This window comes from Wyeomyia smithii, chromosome 1 (genome assembly GCF_029784165.1).
Source record: "Wyeomyia smithii strain HCP4-BCI-WySm-NY-G18 chromosome 1, ASM2978416v1, whole genome shotgun sequence".
Lineage (NCBI taxonomy): Eukaryota > Metazoa > Arthropoda > Insecta > Diptera > Culicidae > Wyeomyia > Wyeomyia smithii.
Window position 1 is genome coordinate 131,138,794 of NC_073694.1, and position 27,135 is coordinate 131,165,928.

At 36.1% G+C, this 27,135-nt stretch overlaps 1 protein-coding gene across 7 annotated transcripts in view; it reads right to left on the bottom strand.

The window, feature by feature from the left end:
- The window catches only part of LOC129718955 (afadin), a 112,112-nt gene extending 89,329 nt beyond the window's left edge, over positions 1–22,783 (bottom strand). For 4 of the 7 annotated variants that reach the window (XM_055670215.1, XM_055670214.1, XM_055670210.1 and 1 more), the window contains exon 1: positions 22,346–22,783. The gene's annotated coding sequence lies outside the window, so the exon portion shown is untranslated. Of the gene's footprint in view, positions 1–16,732; positions 16,818–19,383; positions 19,820–22,345 lie in introns of those variants that run through there. The other 3 variants (XM_055670212.1, XM_055670211.1, XM_055670213.1) reach the window with 3 other exon arrangements.
- Between the last annotated feature and the right edge of the window lie 4,352 nt (positions 22,784–27,135).

Below are 27,135 nucleotides of genomic sequence, written 5' to 3' on the forward strand. Positions count from 1 at the left end.
GCAAGTTCTGCTCACGGTGCTGAGTCCGTTTTAGAAAATTCATAACACTTCATTAACAAGGATGTAACGTCTTGAAAAAGACGGTTATTGCTTGACATCACAGCAGAACTTCCACCTTCATACTAATGTCTACCGTCGGCAGTACCAAACACGCAACAATCAATCTGCTTCCATGCGACACGGGGAAGGAAACATTTTTTCCTTCAAAGCCGCGCAACACGACACAATACATGTTACCGGTCCGGCTCGACAGAATGTCCACAAGAAATCATTTTTGTACATCCGTGCTACGAAACTGAGGAAAAACTTTAAAACTAAAAATAAAGGTGGAGCTTATCAAATGATCGCTCTGAGCCAGAATGAATGTGATGTATTTTTTTTCGAACGTTGTGGAATGGTATAACTGGAAATAATTTAGTCACACCTATTTTTCCAGTTATCCCATTCCATTCCATTAAAGCAAAAATACGAAACATATACAAAATAATATACGAAACATGATATACGGAAAAATATATCGCTTTACACCATTAAAATGATTAACCCTAATCGAGTGCATTTCCAAAGCTACTGCAAAAAATTATTGACATAAGACAGGCTGTCATAATTCTACGTTAACCTTGCGGTCGTTTCTTATAAACAGCCTCTTCCACTTTTTTTCATAAAGTTAGTAAAAATAAGGTTTTAACTTGTACAACGTGCTCATAATATGTATAATATGTTACAAGACGACTGGAAATCTTTAAAGTTTTCATGAAAATTAAGAAATCTTGCCGAAACCACATACGTACTCACCCAAACGAACATAAACCCAATAAACTTCCAAACCCATTTTCGCACAATCAAATATGACATTTTAGCAGTGTCTCGACTCTGATTAGTAGAAAAAAAAAATTCAATCAAAAATCAACTGTTCGTTCGATATAACACTTAGTGTTTATATTAAGAAATCGTATAGCAATGCGCTAACGATAAGATAAGAGTTAATGAGACCAAATGCTTCGACGTAGACACGGCTGATACAGATTACAACTTATGCCTAATGCAAGAGAAGAGTGCTTATTTCCGGTATTTCAATACACTGTACAGGTATAAAAACTTACCCGTAGGGACAGATATAGCTTGTCAAATCAGGTGCATGTTGCACATTATGCCGTGCTTCTTATCAGCCAACCTTATTTTCCATCTTTCACAACATAGTCTAATGGCGTAATAAACGAACCTAGATAAGCAAACATCGTGGCTACAAAGAAACGTACCGGCAGAAATATTTTGTTTTTTTTTTCGAGATATCAAACCTCTGAAGTACACACAAGGAAAGGTGATACTTTACTGTTCAAAAGGTATACATCTTTGTAGCCCTGCTATATTCCATCTCGACTCATTAGCTAAATTTGTTAGTTGAGGATTAAACTGCTGTGGTGGTCCCTCACTTGAAGTTTCTTATTTACAACGATCATTCCCACTGGCTGCTATTTATATTTTCCTCAATAGTGTGAATTTTTTTATTGAAAACGGACTTGAATATACACAATAAATCAGAATTTGGAAACTATATTTGAAATTGAATCACCAGTTAAGTTGAATTGAAATTGTAGCAAATTGATAATTGGGATAAATTGAAACGTACCACTGAAAACAAGCTTCAGTTTTTAAAGGATGATACCTATATATCTAAATCTAAACAAAATAACGCAATTGTAATACAAAATAACGATTTCTTGATTCTGTGAAACAAAGAGATAACTGAACAATAAGATGTACGATGTTACGAAATACAGTGAAATATGCAAAAAAAAAAACACTCAATTTTGAAACTGTTTACCCTGAGTAACACCTAGTGCGTTCAACTAGTATTTCAAAAATTCATATTTTCATCATAACATTTAATTTTGAGTATGGTTTTGCCTTTCTCCTAGAAAGGTATAGCAATCACTGAAAAATCCAAAGGTATAAAAGTGCTCCAAAGGGTCGAATCTCGTATATCAATCGACTTAGTTCGACGAGCTGAGCATTTTCTGTATGTGTGTGTGTGTGTATGTGTGTGTATGTATGTAACGGTCTCTCAATCTCACTCGATTTTCTCAGATGGCTGGACCGATTTTCATGAAACTAATTGAAAATGAAAGGTCTAGTTGCCCCATAAGACCCTATTGAATTTTATTGTAATCGGATTTTTAGTTTCGAGGTTATGTATCAAAATGTGAAAATCACAAAACTTCATTATCTCAGAAACTACACAACCGATTTGAACAAAATTGGTTACAAAAGAACGGGCTTGTTTTTGAACCATTTGTATAATAATTTTATAATGATTGTGACATGTCAAAAGTTATGTAAAGAAACGCGTTTCAAAGACTGTTTAAACTGTTTAAACTTTTTCAAACTCACTCGTTTTGCCAAAAATGGCATGACTGATTTCAACAATTAAGTTTTAAATTAAAGGTTTTGTTGCTTTATTAGTACCCATTACATTTGATTTTAACACTGGTTGACAAAATCGAAAAAAAATGCTGCTCTAAAGCTCACAATAGTTGCCCTAAAAAAAAATTTACAGGAAAAGCTATAATTTTTCATTTTTCCTTAGTTTGACCTTTGGGGCCACACTTGTGTTGACCAATGTAATCGGACTTTTATTTTAATCGTTATGTGTTAAATTGTAAAAATATTAAAAGTCTGTTCTCTCAAAGATTACACGACTTATTTAAAGAAAACAGGTGTCAAACGAACAGGTTGTTCCTCAAACCCGATCAGAAGAAAAAACAAAAATGTAACAGAAGTTGTTAGTTTGTTACGGGAAAAACCTTACAGGCTGTGTTGTCAATTTGGTCCCGTTAAGTTTTAAAATAACAGAAATTATAACAGAAATGATTCTACCAATATCAAACACATATCAAAATTTGTTACTAATATATCAGCTTTCTAACAAAATAAGATAGTATATAGAACAATATAATAACAAACATTGTTAGAAACAACAGGTTTTGATAAGACTTGTTTCAGAACTACTTCATTACACGTTGTTATTATAACTCATTCAGATTCAATTTTGTTATCAAAATTATATGGAAAAATACAAAATTGTATCAAAATATGTTATTTGTATCTGACGTTGATAGAATTTTGTAATTTTTTAGTTATGCTCTTCTGACCGGGAACTTACAAAGAATCAAAACCCAAAGACTGTTTGAAACTAGCTGCTTTGATCAAAGTTCGTAATTAGGAGTCATTATGGCCACTGGGTATAATCCAGATTTCAAGAACCCATATTGAGTAATATTAGCCCATTCATTGGATGCCCATCAGAAACGATCAGTAATATCAACTGCGTAAAAGAATTTCATTTTCACTGATAAGATCATTCAAATTAATGTATAAGGAACAACATTTAATTGTAAATTATTTGAAATCTACTGACTAAAGTTGACATAAACAATCTAAATATTTATACGCAGTAAATGAGTACAAATCGATTATACCACAATCAAAAACAAAATCGCATCATATATTTGAAAGAATTTAATTTCATTTGCATGTATATGTGTTAATGCATGTTCATATGTGTGTGAATGTTATACTTTGAATGTTCGGTATAGTTGTGCTGTTGGCTACCAAAAATTTGTTGTTTAGAATGAATAACAAATCCAGCAGAAATTATCGAGGTGTATTTTTTAAGTGTTGGTGTAAATCTATTTTAACAAATAATAAGTTCGAACGAGAAAGGCTGGGTCTCACCACTAGGTGGATTAATTTAAGTTTTTAATATGATAACAAAGGAATTCGATAATATTAATAATATATATAAAGATTTAAGTAAAGTTAGTTGAAAACGAAAGCTTGAAAACCTCTTGATAATAAAATTCACAAAGACTTGGTTTGTGGTTCGAGAGTTATTTAAAAAACGGGATCCAACGACTGTTAAAACTTCTGCTAGCTAGAGGTGATAGTTTATAATGTAATGCTATGCAGAGTAGTTTCAAATAAAATCGTTCTGAAAATGATGAAATTTCAAGCATACATTATTGATTTGCATCGCACTTTGTATTTTTTACCATGTTTATTTCCACTCGGCCTGTTTGTGCCAATTATCGAAGCCTAGAAGAGCGATTCCATTCAACTTACGATAATTTATGCGATGAGAATTCTACGTTGGTTGCATTTAATAATCTGCAAATTTCCCATCTGTCTAACCAGCCATAAATTGGGATGTGAATGGAACAAAATCAACTGACATGTAATGGTACAATCAACTTATACCTTAAAAGCGCATGACACCTTTTTAGTTACCGTGAACTGGGGTGACTTTGATCAGCGGGATAGCTTTGATCACCCTACCTCTTTTTCAAAATTGTGTTAAAAAAGCGTTCGTAATGCTTGGGATTTGTCGTATTCTCCACTGATTATGTTGATATATGTCTACATAGCTACTTTTCATGCATTTCCTGCTATTAAAAAAGTGTTTTTATGCTAAAATATTAGTTGAAGCTAAAGTGTATTTTTGGCGATTTTCGCTGCATACAAACAATCGGTTCAGCAGATCCAAAACAACAAGGTTTAATGCGTTAAAGTTTTTTTTTATAATTTTCCCAGATTAGTTCTTAAGATCAACAAATATTATACCAAAGTTTTTCATTATTATTTTTGCAAGTTTCTCCTCGAAGGCAATGTTGAGTCCCAATAATCTCCACAGCGTATTACATATTCTCTTCTGAACAATTGCATCTGCAAATCTGGACAATTGCATGAGCCATATTTCACGTGGACTAGTTTTTGATCATTTTAGATCACCTTCCCTCTCCGTGGATAATCATTCATATATATATTCTAAAAATTTCGTATGAATCTTAGAGATTCGCCCACATAAACAGTTCACGTAGAATGTGAATGGTCTCCAAATTGCTTTCCATCTTTATAAACTCACTTAAGTCGTCTTAGGCTGTTCAATTTAGTTAAAGCAGCAAAGTTTACTCCAAATTCATCAAAATGATGAAGTAAACAATGTAACACCGGAATAATAATTGGTGTAACAATTTTAGAACATGTGTAAAAACAGCAAAATTATTGCTAAACTTTTGAAGTAGTGGCTGGATCTTGCTCAATGCATGCCAGTATTTATTTTAAAAATATAATAAACAATATTGTATTCAGTATATTCTAAAAATATTTAAGATGTAATAAAATATTACAAGGTATACAGCCCTAGGGATTGTATGAAATGGTGGCGTAGGACTAAATATATATCGTCAGTTGAATTCAATACTGGCACAACTCAAAATTTTGCAGTTTTGAGTTATTGATGGCAAACGATGCCAAATACTATAAAGTTTCATCTCACAAAGACCCGTTTCAAAATTCACAATATTTCTAGAAATATAAGTAGATGTGCCTTTATTGCACAAAGCTAAACTATCCCTAAAAAGACGGAAAAATGAGGTTCCAACTCTTATCATTTCCTTATTACTTGCACATGATAGACCCGAACAAGTTCAATTAAAATAGGAAATCTTAAAATTGGAATTTTTCACGAAAATTAAAAAAGAAATTTTCGGCGCAAATTTTCAAACGCGTTTTTCTCGAAACTATGAATTTTGAGTTGTGCCAGTATTGAATTCAACTGACGATATTATATGCTGCGCTAAACTGTTCATAGGCAACACTACCGTTTATTTTTGATAGTCGTTATTTTAAAACTAACGATGCATGAATACATGAAAATTTTACACTAGTAGTAGTTGCGAAAATTCTCATAACATTTTATCTTCAAGCATGTATTGTTCTGAAAAGAACCGATTCTATAATATTCAGTTAGAAATTCGTGCTACAGAACGCTGATAATCGCACCATGAATATTTTACTTGACCGCGCATAATAAAGTTTGCTCTCCGCTGTGCCCTCCAGTAGCTGTGCCAGCTAAATATTCTGCAGCGTACGCGGGTAACTGTTGCTGCCGTATGCAAAATAAAGGTGTAACATGCTCCGCAGTGCCTGGAAGTTGACTCGTATGCAGCTCTCGTTTCTCAATGTCGCGTACCTTTAACAGCTGCACTGCTCTCGCTTATGTGTAACAAACTAAACTGAAGCTGAATTTTCTACACGCAGTCTTTTGTATCGAGTTCAGAGTAGATTTTTGCAATTAAGGCGCGGCTACGTAGCTTGGAGAAAGAGGAACAAACCAACACACCTTCGATACTACTGATTGATTTTCATAAGCAACAAAAGAATTTTTTTGTTTTCCCGATGCGAAAATCACTCTGGTTCTTAGATTAACTAATTTTCGTTTCTAATCTTTGACTGATAACGGTGTTCGAGTGGGCACAAACATACAATTAAACCGGAAAATCACTCAATTTAGCAGTGAAAATTCTTGAAATGAGGGTTATGTCTTGTTGTGATAAACTATCTTTGGTGCACCCTGGTCGTTATTGTAAAAATGATTATTGAGAAATAGATGAACAATTCACACTAGGAGTAGTTGTGAAAATTCTTATAACTTTTATCTTCAAGCATTTATAGTTCTAAAAAGAACCGATTCCATAATCTTCAGCTCGAAATGTGTGCTATAGAACGCTGATGATCGCACCAAAACCGGTAGTATTGAATATTTTGTTGGCCGCGCATAAAAATAAATGTATGGGAAAGCTTGACCTTAGAACTTTTAACCTTTTTCCACCATTAAGCAGTAAAACAACAATGTTGAACATAATATCAAAAAATTGTTACACATTTTATCTTTCATCTGAAAAAATTTGTTTTCTGTTAGAATTTATTAAAAAAGTTTAATTTAACTAACCTGCCAAAACAACAACATTCTGATTAATTAAAAAACCTTTGGACAATGCCGAAAAAGATCAAAATTATTGATCGCAGTGTGGGGTCCAAACAAAAAAAAATCCTAACACAAAAAAAATCCACTTTTGAAGTAGTGACTGGATCTTGCTCAATGCATGCCAGTATTTATTTTAATAATATAATAAACAATATTGTATTCAGTATATTCTAAAAATATTTAAGATGTAATAAAATATTACAAGGTATACAGCCCTAGGGATTGTATGAAATGGTGGCGTAGGACTAAATATATATCGTCAGTTGAATTCAATACTGGCACAACTCAAAATTTTGCAGTTTTGAGTTATTGATGGCAAACGATTTTTTATCTTCAAGCATTTATAGTTCTAAAAAGAACCGATTCCATAATCTTCAGCTCGAAATGTGTGCTATAGAACGCTGATGATCGCACCAAAAACCGGTAGTATTGAATATTTTGTTGGCCGCGCATAAAATTTGCTCTCCGCTGTGCCCTCCAGAAGCTGTGCCAGGAAAATATCCTGCAGCGTACGATGATAACTGTTGCTGCCGTATGCAAAATAAGGGTAACATGCTTCGCACTGCCTGGAAGTTGACTCGTATGCAGCTCTCGTTTCTCAATGTCGCGTACCTTTAACAGCTGCACTGCACTCGCTATTGTGTAACAAGCTAAACTGAAGCTGATTTTCTACACGCAGTCTTTTGTATCGAGTTCAGAATAGATTTCTGCCATTAGGGCGTGGCCACGCAGCTCAGACAAAGACAAACAAACCAAAACAATTTGTTGAGTCAAAATATGTAGGCAGTGGAATTTATTTCGTCCATGTTTTTGTTATCTGTGCTCGGGAAGCAAGCCAATAACGAGGGAAATGTATGGGAAAGCTTGACCTTAGAACTTTTCACCTTTTTCCACCATTAAGCAGTAAAACAACAATGTTGAACATAATATCAAAAAATTGTTACACATTTTATCTTTCATCTGAAAAAATTTGTTTTCTGTTAGAATTTATTAAAAACGTTTAAATTAACTAACCTGCCAAAACAACAATATTCTGATTAATTAAAAAACCTTCGGACAATGCCGAAAAAGATCAAAATTATTGATCGCAGTGTGGGGTCCACACAAAAAAAAATCCTAACCGGTCTAAGTTAAGCCCAATACACGGGGAAATTATAGAGGAAGGAAAATCTAGGGGATCACAATTCCCATCGCAAATAATAAACATTGGTACCAGTATTATATATGTTTTCGTAAACGTAAACACACTAGAGCAAAAAATTGTGATTCTTACAACACTTAATAAAGGCGCAGCTCATTGCTTAAATAGTGAAATAAGAGCTAAACAGTTAGAAGTGAAAGTGAAGGGTAAAAGTAGTAAGTGTTTTTACCGTCAGAGTTTATTTTTAATCGTGACCTTACAAGTAAATGTAGGGTAAGGAACGGCTAAAGCAGTAGCGCCTATTTTAATCAGCCGAAGAAAACAGGCCTCAAACTCCTGAATTTTAATCAATATCGACAATTTCAATGATGGAAACAAAAACTTCGATTGTCTAGCTGTCTTACGAATATAAGAAATACCGTTAATCACAAAGAAATCTGTAAACAATTAACAATCGAAACAAATCGATCTATATTGCAGCCATTCAGGAGCCACTTCGGGTGCTGAAAAAAACGCCTGCAAAACTTATGAAAACTGCTTAAAATAGGTTCGGGGTGATTGGAATAGTGGTAACTTTAGTTGATTATTGTTAAAGTTAATTATAATTAATTTTTAATTTCAAAATCTGAAAGCAAGTTCACACAGTGAAAAAGATAGAGAACAGATTGATATACTTCTGTTTGAATTTCACCCAACACATTTCGAGTATTTCGTCTCAATACACAAGAGGTTCTTAAAGCTGCTTAGAATATGTTCCCTACCCTACGTACAGAAAAAATAAAACTGTTCGTCAAAAATATATCGGTGACTGAAAATTGAGAATACTATGCATTGTTCATGTGTGAAAATGAATGACTTAAATTTTTTATCAGACAATATCGGCATAAGCCGTGAGTTTAAGTCACTGACGGAGTACATAATAGGAAGTGGAATATATTAACGTGATACACATCATTTGCACAACTTCCGGTTAACTAGAAGTTACTAGAGGTGAGAATTCATTCGTAACGTTTTACGAAGAATGGCGTTACCTAGCATAAGCATCTTTAGTAGGGTGTCCTAAAAAAAAATCGATGTTGAAAAAGTCAAGGTGCTCAGCCCTAAATTGAAAGATAATGTTATTTATAGCATTTTTGTAGAACATTTCGACTTTCTAAAAAATCGTTCTCAGGTTACCCAAACGAGATTTATGAAAAAATGACTTTTCCAAGCTACAAAACCACCCTTTTGCACTTTTTTTAAATCTGTTCGATTTCTACATTTTTCCATATATTTTTTTTATTTTTGTGGGGTTGTTTTTGAATATTTTGCATGGTTTGGTTCAGCATCGCATTCAATTATTTGACTCACAAAACCCAATATTGCAAAAAATTGAATTTTTCTCATAATTTTCAGATAAACCCCTCTCTATTCCGAAAGGGCTCTAATATCTCGCACTCTGGAAGGGGACAGGTCTCTCAGACAAATTGAACAGATACTTCAACCAGTTTTTCCGGGGAACAGCCTTAAATGTTCGGAATGCTGCACAGGAGCCAAAAATCGACTCCAGACGCCATTTTCAAATTTAAGATGGAAGCTTCCGGCTTCTGGAAAACAGCCGAACATTATCGAATAAGAACCGAAATGACGCTCAGAGGCCCAGATGCCATTTTGAAATCCAAGATGGCGATTTCCAGTGCCTGAAAATCAGCCGAAAGTGACCAAAAACCACCCAATATGGGTACTTCCGGAATCGTAATGGTGCACTGAAGCCACAAATCGACCTCAGCCATAATATTCAATTTTAAAATGGCGACTTCCGATTTCTGGAAAATAGCTGAATATAGCCGATTTCCACCCAATACGAGTATCTCCTGAACCAAAATTATGCATAGAAACTAAAAATCGCTCACAGACACCATTTTGAATTCTAAGATGGCGACTTCCGGTGTCTGGAAAACAGAATATGTCCGTAATCGTGATGATTCACAGAAGCCTTAAGTCAACCCCAGATATCATTCTGCTGAATTCTGAGATAATGACTTCCTGTTTCTGGGAAACAGCCAAAAAACGACCGAATATCACTCAATATGGATATTAGGGTGGGGAATCGTTATATGGAAAAAACGAAACTTGATAGCAGAAAGCCAGAACCAAGTTTTTTATGTTATTTTTGGGGCCCCAAACAATCCTAAATTTATCGGAAGTCGATTGGTTTTGTCTTCGCTTGGCGCATTGCATTTCAAATTTATATGGAGATTTGTATGGGAAAACAAACTTTTTTGCATTTTCCATTCTAAAGAGCTCAAAATGGCCCAAAACATAGGTTTCATGACTTCAGATGATAGGTTTTTTGATGCCTAACAACTTGGCCGAAAACATCAAAGTGCTGGGGTGTCTCAAAAAAATACTAGAGCTGTCTAATGTTCATTATGTCGAAATTTATCTTGCAAATCATTTTTTCTGCCAACACTGCCAGTGTACCGGCGTCAGTCAGATTTCCATCAGAAGTAACCTCTGAAACACGTTGTAGACTCTACCTACGCCTAGAATATTGACCTAAATATGTTTGCCTTAAGTGTATAAACTCGTTACAACAGGTTACTTCTGATTGGAATCCTACTGACACCGGTGCATTGGTAATGTTGGCAGAAAACAAGATTTTCTGCATTCAAATCGACATACTCAACTTTGAACAGCTATAGCTCTTCCTAGGAACATTCTAGCTCTTCAGTGTCTTCTGCAAAGCTGTTCGGCATTTAAAATACTATACTTTAACATAATGTAGTGCATTATTGAGCTTTCTAGAAAGGTAAATGCAAAAAGTGGGTTTTCCCATATAAATTTTCATACAAATTTGAAATGCAATGCGCCAAGCGGAGACAAAACCAGTCGACTCCCGGTAAGTTTAGGGTTGTGTGGGGACCCAAAAGTAACCAAAAAAACTTGGTTCTGGAAAATCGATTACTTTTCCCCACCCTAATGGATATTCCTGTAACCGAGATGATGCATAGAAGTCATTTTGAATTCTCTAAGATGACGACTTCCGGTTTATGGAAAGCAGTCAAAAATAACTAAATACCACCTAACATGAATATTTCCGAATTCAGATTGATGCTCAGAGGCTAGAAATTAACCCCACATGTCAATTCGTCCAGGATGACGACTTCCGGTTTCTGGAAGATAGCTGGAAGTGACCGAATACCACCCAATATGAGTATTTTCATAATCGAGGTGATGTACAGAAGCCAAAAGACCATGATGTTGTCATTCCGATGAAACCAATCATTCCAAACGATTTGTCTTTTGACTTTGATCTATTTGAATTTATTTGATAAAAAAAAAAACAAAGAGGCTACTGATATGGTGCATCTTTTTACTGTGATATTTCTGTCACAGTAAATTATTTAACCATATTGTTCATAACATTTACCATTATCAATCATGTTAACATTTGTGTTTTGTTTTAGAGAAGTGTTATTTCATAATTTTCACATGAAGAACAATGCCGCAGAAACTCACCGTATTTCAGTTGATGTTTGAACTGAGCGCAGAAAATGATTGCTCAGTCACGCACCGACATAAACATCCAATCAGTATCAGTATCAGTAACCAGACAGGGAACCTTCCTTCATAAACGTCGAAAAATGTTCTTAAATTCAGGATCGACATTACAGAGTGCTTTTTCTCCACGACAACGTCAAAAGTCTTATTCAAAAACTGAACTGGGAAGTTATGTCCCACCTGCCATATTCACCAGACATCACTACATATGATTTTTATTTGTTCCGATCCATGACTTGTCAGAGCAACACTTTGACAGAATATACGACAGAATATATTTTTGGATAAATTGAATTGATTCATTCATTAGGTGTAACGACGAAAAATTCTTTCGATGTGATGTTCATTCTTTGTCTGAGAGATAGCCAAAAGTAGTTGAAAGAGTAATCGATGGATCACCCTTTTCACCATCAAACATTGTAAAAGAATACTAAAAATTCCGTTTAACCCTAAAAAGGTAATCATATTTTGGTACACATAAAAGCATAATGCGTCAAAATGACTCCCAACTTTTAAATAATTAAAAATGCAAGTTTTTTTTCATAAATTATCGATAAACGGTCATTACAGTGTTAGCACATCTGTGAGTAACAAACACCAGCATTTAGATTTAAAAATTTCTTTATTGATTAAGAAAGACCGAGAAAAAACCGACGCACGGTTAGAAAAAAAATGGTAAATGTTGCTGCAAGCGAGGGGTCAAATTGACGCAGACTACCTTTTCAGGGTTAAGTGCTAAAAACCGTTTAAATAGAATCGTGTCTCGATTAATTTTTTTCATTCACAGGGTGGCGGAAAAGTTTTCAGAATCAAATTCAGCGTAGATGAACGTAGCTCTGAAATCCCAGTGAAAAAAAGTATTCAATTGGATATAAAACCGAACCGTAGAGGTCCTGAATTACGCTAAAAAATATTTTTTGTGCTAGAGTCGTTTAAAAAAGAATCGCGTCTCGGTTGAAAAAATTCCCGGAATATTTTTCAATTTTCCCTGATATTCCCTGATTTCTTGATCGAAAAAAGAATTCCCTGACATTCCCTGATTTTCCAGGTTTTCGACACCCTGTTAAATTTAAACATTCCCGAATCGAAAAATGAATTCTCTGAAATTCTCTAATTTTCCAGATTTTTACAGGTTTTTACCACCCTGTCTATTTTAAAGAAAATACACAAAACTGGAGAAGTTCTGACTTGGATCGTAACGAAACTAGTACAACGAATAAAAAACGTTCTCGTTCAAAAAGTTAACATATTTTCGAATAAGGATTTGACACAAAGTTGTGTCATATTTGTCATATACAGTCAGATTTTTTACGAGGGTTGCTTTTTCCAATAACTCAATAACGGTACAAGAAATCGACCTCATTCCAATCTCGTTTTCCATTTCAGGACAAGTTTTTGAAAAAATTCACATTTTTTGGTGTAAATACGGAAATGCATTACTATCACAACTCAGCTTTTATACACCTTCACGGCATCTTAGAACGAGAAAACTTTTTCAGAAAAACAATGCAGAACTAATTATGCAAAAAATGGTCCCATAAATCGACTGCTGTTTCAGTATAATCTACATTGTAAAACCATTGGCATAACAGTTTGAAAGAAAAAAAAAACAAACAAACAAATTAAAAACTGTCTGAAATACACTAGAAATATTTAGCTCGTAACAAGAACATTGTAAACACTATAAATAATAACTGTAATGAAATATTTATGTAGTCTACATTTGCTTGACGAAATAAATAAACAATTAAAAATAAATAAATAACATCCACACAATCAATGAAATTAACAATATTTTCTGAAGCATAATCTTTCTGTCCTTTGGTAAGTTACGAGTTTTAAACGTTTGCCGATTTTTTTAAAAGCATTTTTGTTGTTTAAACGTGTAAGCAATGTTTGCAAATAAACTCTTTTCGGCAGACCTCCTACATAATTATTACTCGGGTATCAAAAAAAAAGTCGTTTGGTAACAGTTTCGAACTATACACTTCATCACGGTTGAGTCTTGATTTTCGTTTCACAAAATAGTGAGATATGAAATTGTAAAATTATTGCAGCTCTGCGCAAGTCTACGTAAACATAAATAAACTCAAAAATCTAAAGAAACTGACTCGGAAAATCTGTGTTTTGCATACAAATTTGCACATTTAGTATTCGTGATGTTCGAGTCATACTCGGGTTACAGCAGGAAGATAGTTACACGCTATCAAAATTTTCAGCAGTTTATATGAATCGTACGTATGCGTATACAAAATAAATAATTGAAATCCCTGATCAATTTTAATATGAGGTAACTAACGGAACCCAAATTCTCCGTACACAGTTATTAATAGACATTTTGCTGCGTGATAAAAATGATCAAATTTTTAAACATCAGACGAGCGGACGTTCTCAGTGATAGATGCTACGCTGGATTCTTGGAGCACCAATACATCGCCTGGAACTCTGGTTCATTAACATTCGTTCACATTCGGTCTAGCCTAACTCCGGCCATCATCTCGAGAAACCACATATGACAATCAGTAAGCGTAAGTTTTAAATACCTGATTAGCGAGGTAATCAGGTATTTAAAATAAAATAAAATAAAAATCCAGGACGGGTCGGGTACGGGTCAGGTACCGGCAATTTCGGCATTTTTTTCTCCCGGGTACGGGTCGGGTACGGGTAGATGGAATAGATATTTTCCGGGTTCGGGTCGGGTACGGGTATTTTAAACAGACTTCAGACTTCGGGTTCGGGTCGGGTACGGGTTTGAAAAATCTCGATGAGTCGGGTACGGGTCGGGTACGGGTAACCAATTTCCCATACCCGACCATCTTTACTCGACACACCTCCTCTCGCCTGATACGGACTCATTGAAGCGTGAGGAAATCAGAGTGAACTCAGTTTTAACTTTCTTAGGCACACGTGTTATTATTCGCACATGGCTAAATGTTCTGATCCAGTTGCATCGACAAAAACCGCCAAAAATATAATGCTTTGCTGAAGACAGAAGAAGATGATTTCGGGATGTAAAAGGAACGTAGTGTCATAAATATTCAGCATGTCCCAGAGATTTGAAGTTAACCAAACCACTATCAGTCGATTATGAACGTCAATCTATAGTAACATATCCAATTAGTCCTGTAACATTAAACAGCTTCATCAAAATTAGGTTGTTAAGTAATGGCATAAGACAGTACCCGACTATGAAAAATTCAAGTACATGATGGGTTATTTAAAACAAGAGCTCCAACGTAATCCTTTAACTATACTCCGACGTTCAAACTGTATGGTTAAAGCGATAATTCATTTGCCGATATGTAAAAATATCACCAATCAATACGTTATTAAATAATAAGATATTATGTCATTGCTTTTTAAATACAGATACAGTATAAGCTTACACTATTTGTCATTACACTGGGGTCGCTTTTTACGCGGTTGGTTGTATCGCATTTAAAAGATTAGATTAGATACACTTATACTAAACTTATTTGATATCGCATACAAACAATCTTCCTAATCGAGTAAAAATAAGCCGCGTTATTGTAAAAATATTCCGTTTTAAGAAAACCATAAAAACAACCCGCGTAAAAAGCGACCCCAGTGTACTTTGAAACATGATGTCAAATTTGGTTATCGGTTTTTATTTTATATGTTTGAAATATCGCCATATAGTTTTCGATTTTTCTTAAATCCAACATTGGTACTATCCTACAAAAACCAAGCATTAAATTTGTTTAAAAAAAGAACCAGAAAAATTCCAAAATCGACGTAAAAACCCGCTTAAATTCCGAAATTCGCGTAGAAAACTTAATTTGCTAAAAAAAATTTTACCATTTCTGCTAAATACTTAAAAAAAATAATAAACAGCAGTGTTATTTCCACCTACGAACTGGGCTGAACATCAAGGAAAAATGTAAAACGAACGATCTTCAGACATTCTGAATAAGCGATTTCAAAATGAAATGCCATTAAAAAAAGCCACAACAAAAACGACTATTCTGCAAAATCTGCGTAGAATCCGAAATGCGCATTAAAAACGCGTTAATTTCGAACTCTGCGTGAAAAGACCTTAGTGTATTTCCCGTTAAAAACCTCATACACATTCAAGGCTTACATCACACATTTCAGATTTAAAACCAGGAACAAGGGAACGCGGGGGCCAGGCTTTTCTTGCGCAAAATTGATAATGTGTGAGGTTATACCGGAGTATCACAGAGTGATTTGAACTGCCCAATAATGATAAGGAGACGTACCCAGTTATTCTAGACTTTGCCATGACTATTACAAAGTACGGAGGCAAACTTTTGCACGAGTGAATAATTTCTGGAGTAGTTCAGTATCGTAGGCAACTATTTTGCAACATGTTATGTTTTTCTCGATCACATTTGTTTTTGTTTGTTTTGTAAGTTTTACTTGAAATGTAACATCATACAATTGAAAAATTGAACTCTTATTTAAATTATACAGCTTAAACGAAAATTAATAAATCATTAGAATTTTTTTTCGAAAGTGGTTAAATAATGGAAAAAAAATGTTCTGTGCAGTGGTTCCGTATGGGAGGCAAGATATTCTTACGTCTTCAAATAAACGATCAATCCAAGCATTTTCATGACACACTGAAAAAAGGATGTTTCTCACAGTTAAGGCTAACATTTGAGTTTCAAATTAGCGTTATTCATCTGCATCGAATTGTCGAATTGTCATAGTTGAATCTTGATTCCAAACTCCAATGTTTTGAAGAAGCATCATCATTTTAGAAGTATTTGTAGTGAGTCCAAGTAATAGTCCAGCTTGCATTTTAAAAGTGAAATAAATTTCTTTTTGAGCGTCTTAGTAGAATGGAATTGTATATTGAGAATAGGTTATGTTTCCATTTAATTCTACTACAAAAAGTTTTGTAGTAGAATTAAATGGAAACATAACCTATTCTCAATATTCATTTTAAAAGTGGCTAGCCACTACGGGTCAACTAGCAAGGAAATAAGGATATAAAGAAAGTCATAAAGAGTGAAAGAAATGGAGCATTGCAATTTTCCAAACAAAGAGTGTAATCGTAATGTGTAAATTGAGAGTGTAAGAGAATACATCAAGCTCATAATCCCACGAGTAGTGTTATTCGGCACTTCAAGATGAAGAATCGTTAAATCACTGATGCAATTAGATCTTGGCAATGTTTCGCTGACACTGCTCAATTGACAAAATATCTTACGGTTAGCGAGTTGTTTGAGACCTACATCGTTCGATTGATGTACTGCCACAGCTAAGTAACTGGGATGGTTGTGTCATTCGAGCGTACCGTGAGCCTCACATCGTTTACCGCTGGAAGAAAGGGAAAGTACGAGAAAATCTCAGTGGTACCCTGTGTGTGAGACCAAGCTATATTCACCGGAAACGATAAACATTGATTGGATCGTACGAGACAAGTGTTCGTTGGCATAGTGTGAGTTGATGATTATGTGACGGTGACCAGCGAAAGGCTATAAGCAGCAGTTGTGCAAAATAAAAGTCAGGTTAAGCTCGCTCGAAGCTTGTTTGCTATGCTTTGCAAATGAAGTTATGTATTATTTTATTTGAACCGCTACATAACCAATAATTGAAAACTTTTTTGTAAATGCATAAAGACAACATTCAAAATAAAAAAAAAACGTAATTTGTCAGTATAGAAGGACTTCGCGACAATTCGTCCAGTTGCGGCTAAACCCACACAGAATCTAATGAAACTTTGTGGATGTGTAGGCCCTAATAAACTATGTAACTTTGCGTTCATTTTTCAAAAAATTCTTGTTTTTCGAAAAGATGTATTCTCATCCGATTAAAAATCAATGTACCGTGAGGCACCCTATTTCTGCGCGGCTCTTATTTCTGTGCCCTTCTTATTAAATTAACAATGTTTTGATGTGAAATTAACTACTGAAAAATGAATCTACCACTGTCACTATTAAGGAAATACATGAGGTTCCTATGAACAGTGACATGGATCCCAATGAACAACTGGACAGAATCCCAATTAGAAGCAGATTTACGGACCCGTCTGAAATACTTCATACGATTCTGTTTTACATGCCCGTTGCCTCAAAGGCTTTCATTACCTGGACACTCGTTTTTTCGAGTTCTCGGGTCCAGACGATAAATTATTTATCTGGATACGGAAGTCGGATGTAATCATTATGCCCGAACATGAAAACTTTTTTCGATCTAACTTTGTTTTGGATCACATCCAAACATACTTTGGGTTAGTATAAAGGACTAAAAGAGTATAGAATTTCTGTACGTAAGAGTTATTTCCCTTATTTGTTATGGCCAATAGTAGTAGATAAACTTCCTAAAAAACTACTACAACACATTATTACCACCACTACTGATTAGGGTCAGATTGAGCTACGACAATGAAGTTATATACCGGACTGCCCACTTCGACTGTCCGCAACTGGAAGTGAGTTTCAAAATATTTCCTCGGTCATCGTGTTTTCTTATAGATTAGTTAAACGTGGAAAGAAAGGAAGTATGATTTCCACACACATGGCACACGAAACCGTTGCACGCGCCGGTTGACGTTCGGTAGATGAAAATATCACGCATAAACATGAAAAGCAAGAATGACAGTGAACCAGTTTTAAGTACAAACCGGTGGTGGTGGCAACGAATTTGCTGATAAAAGAAAAGGGCAGTTGAAGCAGGGAAGTAGCAGTTCAACGTAAAAAAGTACAGACTCTGAAAAAATGTAAATTTATGCCTACATTTCTAAGAGTATGTACCGTATCCAAAGGCAGACGAAACAAAAAAAATCACAAGAAGGTTGTATGCAAAGCCACGACCGCAAGGTTGAAGTAGAATACTTTTACAAGAAAGATAACCCGGCTGCTTGCGTGTCAGTCATTTTTTCTAGTGAATAAACGTTGACCGTTCATTGGCAGTATTGTAATTTCTTTTTGTTTGATATTTTGAATGAAGTTCATTGAATATTTTTAAATTTTGGGCAAATGAGAAGTTGAAGTGCTGCCGAATTGTAATATGCACATTAAATACGACATCGTTAAACGGGAACGGAACAAAGGCTACGGTCATGCAGAACGCGAATGACGGCGCGATGCGATTCGCCTTACCGTGGTGAATTGTACAGCTCTTTTTAAGGCGAAGTAGAGCTATACATTTCAACAGATTTCGTCTTGCCGAATCGCATCGCGCCGTTATTTGCGTTCTGCATGACCGTATCCAAACACTAAGCGACGCAAACACGTAATAATAGTCAAATTATGTAGATGAAGATAATTAACTTTGGATTATAGCGCAAAACGAGAAAATATTAACTCTTCAAATATTCATTTTTGTTCTTCAAATTTCAGTTGTTCAATTTAATATCCGATGAATTGTCTGTTTATTATCTGATGAAGCTCTTATGTAGGCCAAATGATGATTCCCAATTTACTAGGTCCATAACTCTGCCGACCGTGCTTGTGAAAGCGCGATATAACGACCAATCAGAGGTCGAATTTTGTGTTTTGACAAGGCTTAAGAATTTTCAATAGTACAATAGTTCGAATGATAAAATTGCAATTTCATGCATTTGGTAGGAATCTTAGAAGATTTTCTAATCGATTGCTGCAAAAACGAAGGAAATCCATCGAAAACTAACCGATTTATTAGCATTTGAAATTGGACATATTTCTCACTTTTTTCAGTTTTAGATTTTCATTTCACATCCCTATGTAGCCGAACTTCCTGAGAGAAGTATTCTACTTCAAAAACTGTAACGATAATCCAATTAATACATTCACACATGCGCGTATTTTGCGCTCACGGCACTCATTCGCGACCAGCACTGATTTCTTTTTTTTCTGCTGTTCGTCAAGACAGGACAAACTAAAAGAGGGCTATGCCATCATACTTTTATCACCTTGTTGCAATCTTGATATCTCACTGGTTTTCTTCAGGGCACCTCACTTCAGTGAACACTACAGCGCAGCTTGCTCAACTTCATCCGATACACCTGTTAGCCACCTTTCGATTGAAGATTACACTTCTCACTTTGTGTTGCAAATTCCTATGCTGTATAGGTACGATGCTTTCACACGTTTGATATGAGGTCATCGTTAATTGCTGCCATACACTAATAACTCGCGATTTCCGAGTTACATTCCCATAACTTCGTAGTTGAAATATTGTTTGATCGAAGATCAAAAACACTTAAATCTTCGGAAAGGCTTCACAATGTAGAAATATTCGAATAATTGTAGGGCGGTGGCAACCCGGAATCACTTGAAATGAATCACGACGATTAACTCTTGTTCGACTAACTTGAAAGGCAACGCGACGGTCACTAATTCCTCGATACAACCTTAAACGCAACGCAGTTGTACGAAGGTATGAAAACATTGCACTCACACGTACATTGAAGATTGAGGGTACCAATGGTACCGAATGAGGTAAAGCCTCACGTCACGCCCGTGACAACGTCGTTCGTACGTTAAGGCGTTTGGTCCTCCTGGCACACTACCACACTATCGCTAGAGCAGTGTACGTGAAGCAAGGGTACCGATATCATTGTTGTTGTCCGTAGCCATGGTCGCAAAACAGCGACAGGGACTGGCAGAAATGTTTGGTTTATTACACCGTTCAAACGCTGCTAGCAATATTAGGTACCTGTGACTTGGTTTATCACAATTTTCGGTTAAGGTCTAACGTCGGTACCTGCTCTTTTATATTCAATTGATAAATATGCGTGAAACAACACATCGTTAAAATCGAGACACTAAGCAATTTTGATTCAAGAATGCATCAATGGTTCTTGAATAACTGTCAATAGACTACAATCAATTCAATCTATCAGTTGGTTGCTACGAAGACTACTGCCAAAGAATTTAGTCCGTTTGCAAGTCAAAATTCTCATACAACCACCACTGCTACCGAGGAAATAGTTACACCGTCATCTGACAATTCATTGGGGTTGACTCCGCTGTGCATAGTCACGCGTCATGGATTCTAGACATGTTGTTATTATTGTTACGGGAACTAGCTGTTTTTTCAGAGTGCTTGTTGCTTACGCTTCCTACTTCTTTCATAAACTTGTTGGGTTCCATTGCCTCACTACCTCACCGTCCCGACTGTCCCCTGTTGTCGTTTAAGTCAAACAACTGAAGACATTTAACCACTCGATCAGCCTGACTGGCTACGGGCTACACAGTCAGGCAAGCAACGGTGCACGCAGCAGAGTATAGTAATAATGGCGAATAATGGAGATACAATAAATGGGAATTCTTTCGACTATGGCGGTATTTGTGACTTTGTTTAGTCGATTACTATGACGTCCGGGATACAGAGCTAAATGTAGGGCCAGTAAATTAGAAGATTCAGCGAAGTTTATGTTTTTACGAACATACAGATTGATAAAAAAATGAGAGCGCGTTCCGCGACATAAAATTATGTTCGTATTATAACGTGCAAATAGTTCAATTCAATGTTTTAAATCATTCTTTTTTTTTGAAGAGAAGAATCGTCAAGTCGAATCCCTGAAAACGATTTTATTTTTTAAATTAAAATGGAATTATGTTTTTCGAAAAATGGAAAAAGAAAAATATATGATTTTGGAAAATCCTCAAATATTTGAACTTGGTTTATATCGATCAAGCAAGATGATTTTTTTTTACATATCGTCTTTAACTACGTTAGATGACCAACTTTGAGTTATCAAATTTGCGAAGGCCTAACGACGATAAGACTCGACACTATTAACTGAGACTAGAAGATTGCTGCTAAATAAACTAAGAAATTATCTAATTATTTAATAAACGTTGTATTCTATCGTGGATAATTAGTTCTGTGTATTAAGTATCATCACAGCATAATTTTAATTGTGTTGGATGGTCAGCATTTTTCAGTGAGATAAATTCTCACAGATAAGGTAGATTATCTCCTCAAATACAATAATTTATTGATTCAACGAAAGTTAAATATCACTTTAAGTTTTAAATGACAGTCAACATATGTTTTATCCCTTGTGACAAAACAAATTGACTTTATACGCATTTACGCACTCTCAGGTACGGACCACTTCGCATAGCTTTCAAACTGTCAGCATACACGCGACTTAACTCATAATACCCAATTGGCCTTCAGACTGTTTTAATGCTGATTTATTTTTGCAAATACTTACGATGTTATACTGTAACTCAATTGGTAACAGCACATCAACATATACCTACATGTAATACAATACAGGTGCAGAATATACTCTGCAAAGTGAATCTAGCAAATTCATCTGGCTGTTCAATAATGATAAACACCTTCTAAACTTGTCCACATTTGTATGTGATTACCAGAAGAAGCTCTATATTAAAGTCGAAGCTGCGCAAAATGTGCAGCTTAACGGAACCTGTTTTCAAGAGCTGGCTCTTTGGGAAAGATGGGGCGTTAAAACAGAGCCTCAGGGCTGAACTAAAATTTTAAGCCATGTCAATTTAATACTGCCAGAAAACATAAATTACTAAGTGAACAACAGTACATTTCTCGGAATACAAAACAATTGCTTTGATTCTGTTTCTATCCAAGCAGCAATATTACTTTGCTCTGCACAGCTAATTCAGCAAACCCGTACTAAAGATCCCCTCAAGCCAACTGCAATTTCAGATGCTTCTTTGCGTTTCGTTCCAAGCAGTTAGCAAATTTACTCAACCATGGAACTAAATTCAACATACAAGCACATTTTCGCTTTTGACTACCCTGTAACAGACGTATACCGATTTGCACTTTGTTTCGGCGCATTTCTTTAGGAGACTTTTCTTCAGCAAACCTTGTTTATCATTATTTTACTTTCATTCGTTCACTATCATTATTGATTCAACACAACACACCTTTTTTCTATTCCACTGATTCCACCTGAATACGTCGCACTGATTTCGAATGTGTATATGTGACGGTATTTTGTATCGTTGGCTTTGCTGTTTTCTTTTAATTCGGTGATGCTTTTAATATTGTTTACGCTGTAATTTTGCTGTTGCTGTTATTCTTTACTTGATTTCAACTAGAAACGCGGGCATGGGAAAACGAGAGAAAACATCGCATGAGAAACATCCAAAATATGCTTCGAACTACCGAGCAGATTTTCGAGAAAATTCATCGCGGGTAACGGGGTTTTCAAAAAACAAACTATCGCACTCAAAACTGTAAGCACTTAACTAAACTTAGGTATCCAATTCGTAACTGTTTCTGGTTTCAACTAACAGTATTTAAAAAAAAAACACAGGACATAATATTACGTACAACTTCGTTGACCAAAACTGACAGTCACCACCTTGAAATTTCTAAAGAGCTACTACTAGTCACCGCCAGAGCGGAAGCATTTATTAATGGCGGCGTGCGCAACTCGCTCAAATATCACAAACCAACGTCACACACTGAAAATAATTCGAACGCTCAAACCAAATAACATATGAAAAAACGAACCTTGAGGTACAACATCTCTACTCTTCGGTGGATATCACTAATAATTGAGCCGTTGAGAGCAAAAGTGGTACATGTGCCATTTTTACACTTTTTGGGTTTTTTGCATAAATTGATGCAGAACGCAATAACGTACTAGAATATCCAAGAAAAACCGAGATCTGATAACCTAAACCAAAGTTATAGAAAAGTACTAGAAAGTTGGAGAACACAACAGAAAGATGGAGAAGAGAATAGACATTCATCTTATTTTCAAAAGATGTGTAAAAACTTGAAACCGTCATTTAACCGTAAGGGGCCGTTCAATAATTACGTAAGCATATTTTTCCACTTTTTAAACCCCCCCTCCTCCCCCCATTGCAAGACATCGTAAGATTTTTTGATACCCCCACTCCCCTAGTAAGATCTTACTATATATATATATATATATATATATATATATATATATATATATATATATATATATATATATATATATATATATATATATATATATATATATATATATATATATATATATATATATACATATATATATATATATATATATATATATATATATATATATATATATATATATATATAAAATTTATTATAGTTTTCCGTAATTTTGTTTTAATGGATTTTATCGTCCATAGTTTCATGAACATGGTTATTTCAACAGCTGCATTAACAATGTTTATTTTACGTAAGATAATCAATTCACCCCCCTCTCTCGCCTGTAAGACAGCGTAAGAAAATTGCACAACCCCCCTCCCCCTCTATTTTCTTACGTAATTATTGAACGGCCTCTAAGTGGTAATACTTCCGCTATGTGGCGCTCGCATCCATGATAAACCAAGGGAATGGTATGGTAGCCTTCAAGCGTTACGAACATCTATTTCTGTACCGTTTGTCCCAAAACTACTTTCTCTGCTGTCACAGTTTGCTTCACATTGCTTTGGGACACAATTAATGTACTAAATATCACTTAGAATATTACATACCATGTGAAAACCTTAAGAAATTGCTCAAAACTGTCTGATATGCTATTAATAATTGCAGTCAACATTTAGCCGGTTTGCCCGAATCAACATAAGATAAGGGTAAACTACCCATTTTTCGGGTGCCAGTGCCAGTGATGTTGGTAACGCGTCAAATGTATGGTAGCTGACAGCGATGCCATTGGCGTTGACGGTGTTGCTGATATTTGTTTGGTTTCTGCGTACGAAAAAAAAAGAAGGAAATATTTTTGCTTTTTTTTTTTCTTCATCTATAGTTTATTTGACCCGGCACAAATACAATTCAATGTTTAACGGCGCCAATTATATCTGGTAGCTTACTTTCTAAAGAATCTTAATAACTAAAAGCAAATTTTTTATCCTCGCTGCCGACTACGAGCTGAAACTAAATCTAACTTAAAGCTAGAATATTTTGCATTAAAAGCACTGATTTGTTGTTTGATGGTTTTCATTGCCATAGGTAAGCAGCATATTAAATTTGTTCCGCTGCTGGGCCAAGATATTACGGACTGGCATATTGGGTTGTTTCCATCGGGCCTTGAGAGTATCGTGCGGGTCTGATTGCTGTTTCCGGACCCGGGGTCTTAACGTGTTCTTGTCGTTTGGTTGGATGTAGGCGGAAGGGGATAGGACTAAACTGGGGCGTGGATGGATTTCAGGAAAACGTATATAAGGGACATGTAGGATAGGTCACGGCTCGCCAAGACATCACGAACAGGAACAGCCGGCTGCCTACCTTCGGCCTGCAGGGAAGCTATTAATCTAGACCTGGCGTCACGGTGTACAGGGCATGACCAAACAACGTGCTCTATGTCGTGATAACCTTCACCACAGGCACAGATACCACTCTCCCCGAGCCCAACACGACGGAGATGCGCGTCAAATCTATAGTGGTTGGACATAAGCCGGGACATCACGCAAATGAAATCCCGACCTACATCCAACCCCTTGAACCACGGGTTCGTCGATACCTTGGGGATTATGGAATGTAACCACCTTCCCAGTTCCCCCTTGGTCCAAGAATTTTGCCAACTGATGATCGTATTCTGACGTACAAATGCGAAAAATTCATTAAAGGCAATTGGTCTTACATAAATATCACCGTTTGTTGCGCCCACCTTAGCCAAAGAGTCCGCTTTCTCATTACCCGGTATCGAGCAGTGAGAAGGGACCCATGCTAAGGTAATCTGAGTAGATTTTTCGGATAAAACACTCAGATGTTCCCGTATTTTCCCCAGGAAATACGGAGAGTGCTTAACATCTTTCATCGATCGGAGAGCCTCAATGGAACTGAGACTGTCCGTAAAGATGAAATAATGGTCCGTGGGCATTTTTTCGATAATCCCTAGGGTGTACTGAATTGCAGCTAATTCTGCGACGTAAACAGAAGCAGGATTATCGAGCTTATGGGAGACGGTTAAATTGTTATTGAAGATACCGAAGCCAGTGGACCCATCAAGAAGTGATCCATCAGTGTAGTACATATTGTCGCAGTTGATGTTTCGATATTTATTGGAAAAAATTTTAGGGATCTGCTGCACGCGTAAATGATCCGGGATTCCACGAGTTTCTTCTATCATGGATGTATCGAAAAACACAGTAGAATCAGAAGTATTTCATAAGTCGACACGATTTGGAATATTCGAAGAAGGGTTAATATTTTGGGACATGTGATTGAAATACAATGTCATAAAACGGGTTTGAGAATTAAGTTCGATTAGCCTTTCAAAATTTTCAATCACGGGACGGTTCAAGACCTCACATTTGATTAGAATACGAGAAGACAGGCTCCAGAAGCGGTTTTTCAATGGTAGTACTCCAGCTAAGATCTCCAAACTCATCGTATGGGTCGACTGCATGCAACCCAAGGCGATACGCAAACAACGATATTGTATTCGCTCCAGTTTGATCAAATGTGTGTTTGCTGCGGAGCGGAAGCAGAAACACCCGTACTCAATAACAGACAGTATCGTTGTTTGGTAAAGCCTTATAAGGTCTCCTGGGTGGGCTCCCCACCATTGTCCGGTTATTGTACGAAGAAAATTCACTCTTTGTTGACATTTTTTCATCAGATACCTCACGTGACAACCCCAGGTGCTTTTAGAGTCGAACCAGACACCAAGATATTTGTGTACCAAAACCTGAGAAATCGTTTTACCCATTTATGTGTTTGGAGCTGAGCAGGTTCATGCTTCCTAGAAAAAACTACTATCTCAGTCTTCTCCGGAGAGAATTCGATACCTAGCTGTAAAGCCCAAGCAGACAAATTGTCCAAGGTATCTTGCAATGGTCCTTGCAAATCGGCAGCTTTGGCTCCTGTAACAGAGATTACACTGTCGTCTGCAAGTTGTCTTATCGTGCATGAATTTGCCAGACATTCGTCGATGTCATTTACATAAAAGTTGTAAAGAAGGGGGCTTAAACATGAGCCCTGGGGAAGACCCATGTAGCTAATGCGAAAAGTTGCCAAATCGCCTTGCGTAAAATGCATGTGCTTTTCGAACAACAAATTGTGCAAAAAATTGTTCAAAATTGGAGAAAATCCTTGTCGGTGAAGTTTACCCGAAAGAATGTCAATAGAAACGGAATCAAAAGCCCCCTTAATGTCCAAGAACGCAGACGCCATTTGTTCTTTGCGAGCATACGCCAGCTGAATATCTGTTGAAAGCAACGCAAGACAATCATTCGTCCCTTTGGCACGGCGGAAGCCAAATTGAGTATCCGATAGTAGGCCATTTGATTCGACCCAATGGTCTAAACGACGGAGTATCATTTTCTCCATCAATTTCCGGATTCAGGATAGCATTGCAATCGGCCTATAAGAGTTGTGATCAGAAGCTGGTTTCCCTGGTTTTTGGATGGCGATCACCTTCACTTGCCTCCAATCCTGCGGTACAATGTTTTGCTCCAGGAACTTATTGAACAAGTTCAACAAGCGCCTCTTGGCATTGCCGGGTAGATTCTTCAACAAGTTGAATTTGATTCTATCTAACCCAGGCGCGTTATTGTTACAGGACAGGAGGGCAACTGAAAATTCTGCCATCGTAAAAGGTGATTCTATCGCGTCGTGGCCCGGAGACGCATCGCGAACAATGTTTTGCTCAGGAACAGAGTCCGGACACACTTTCCTGGCAAAATCAAATATCCACCGACTTGAAGACTCCTCGCTTTCGTTGACCGTTACGCGATTCCGCATTCTT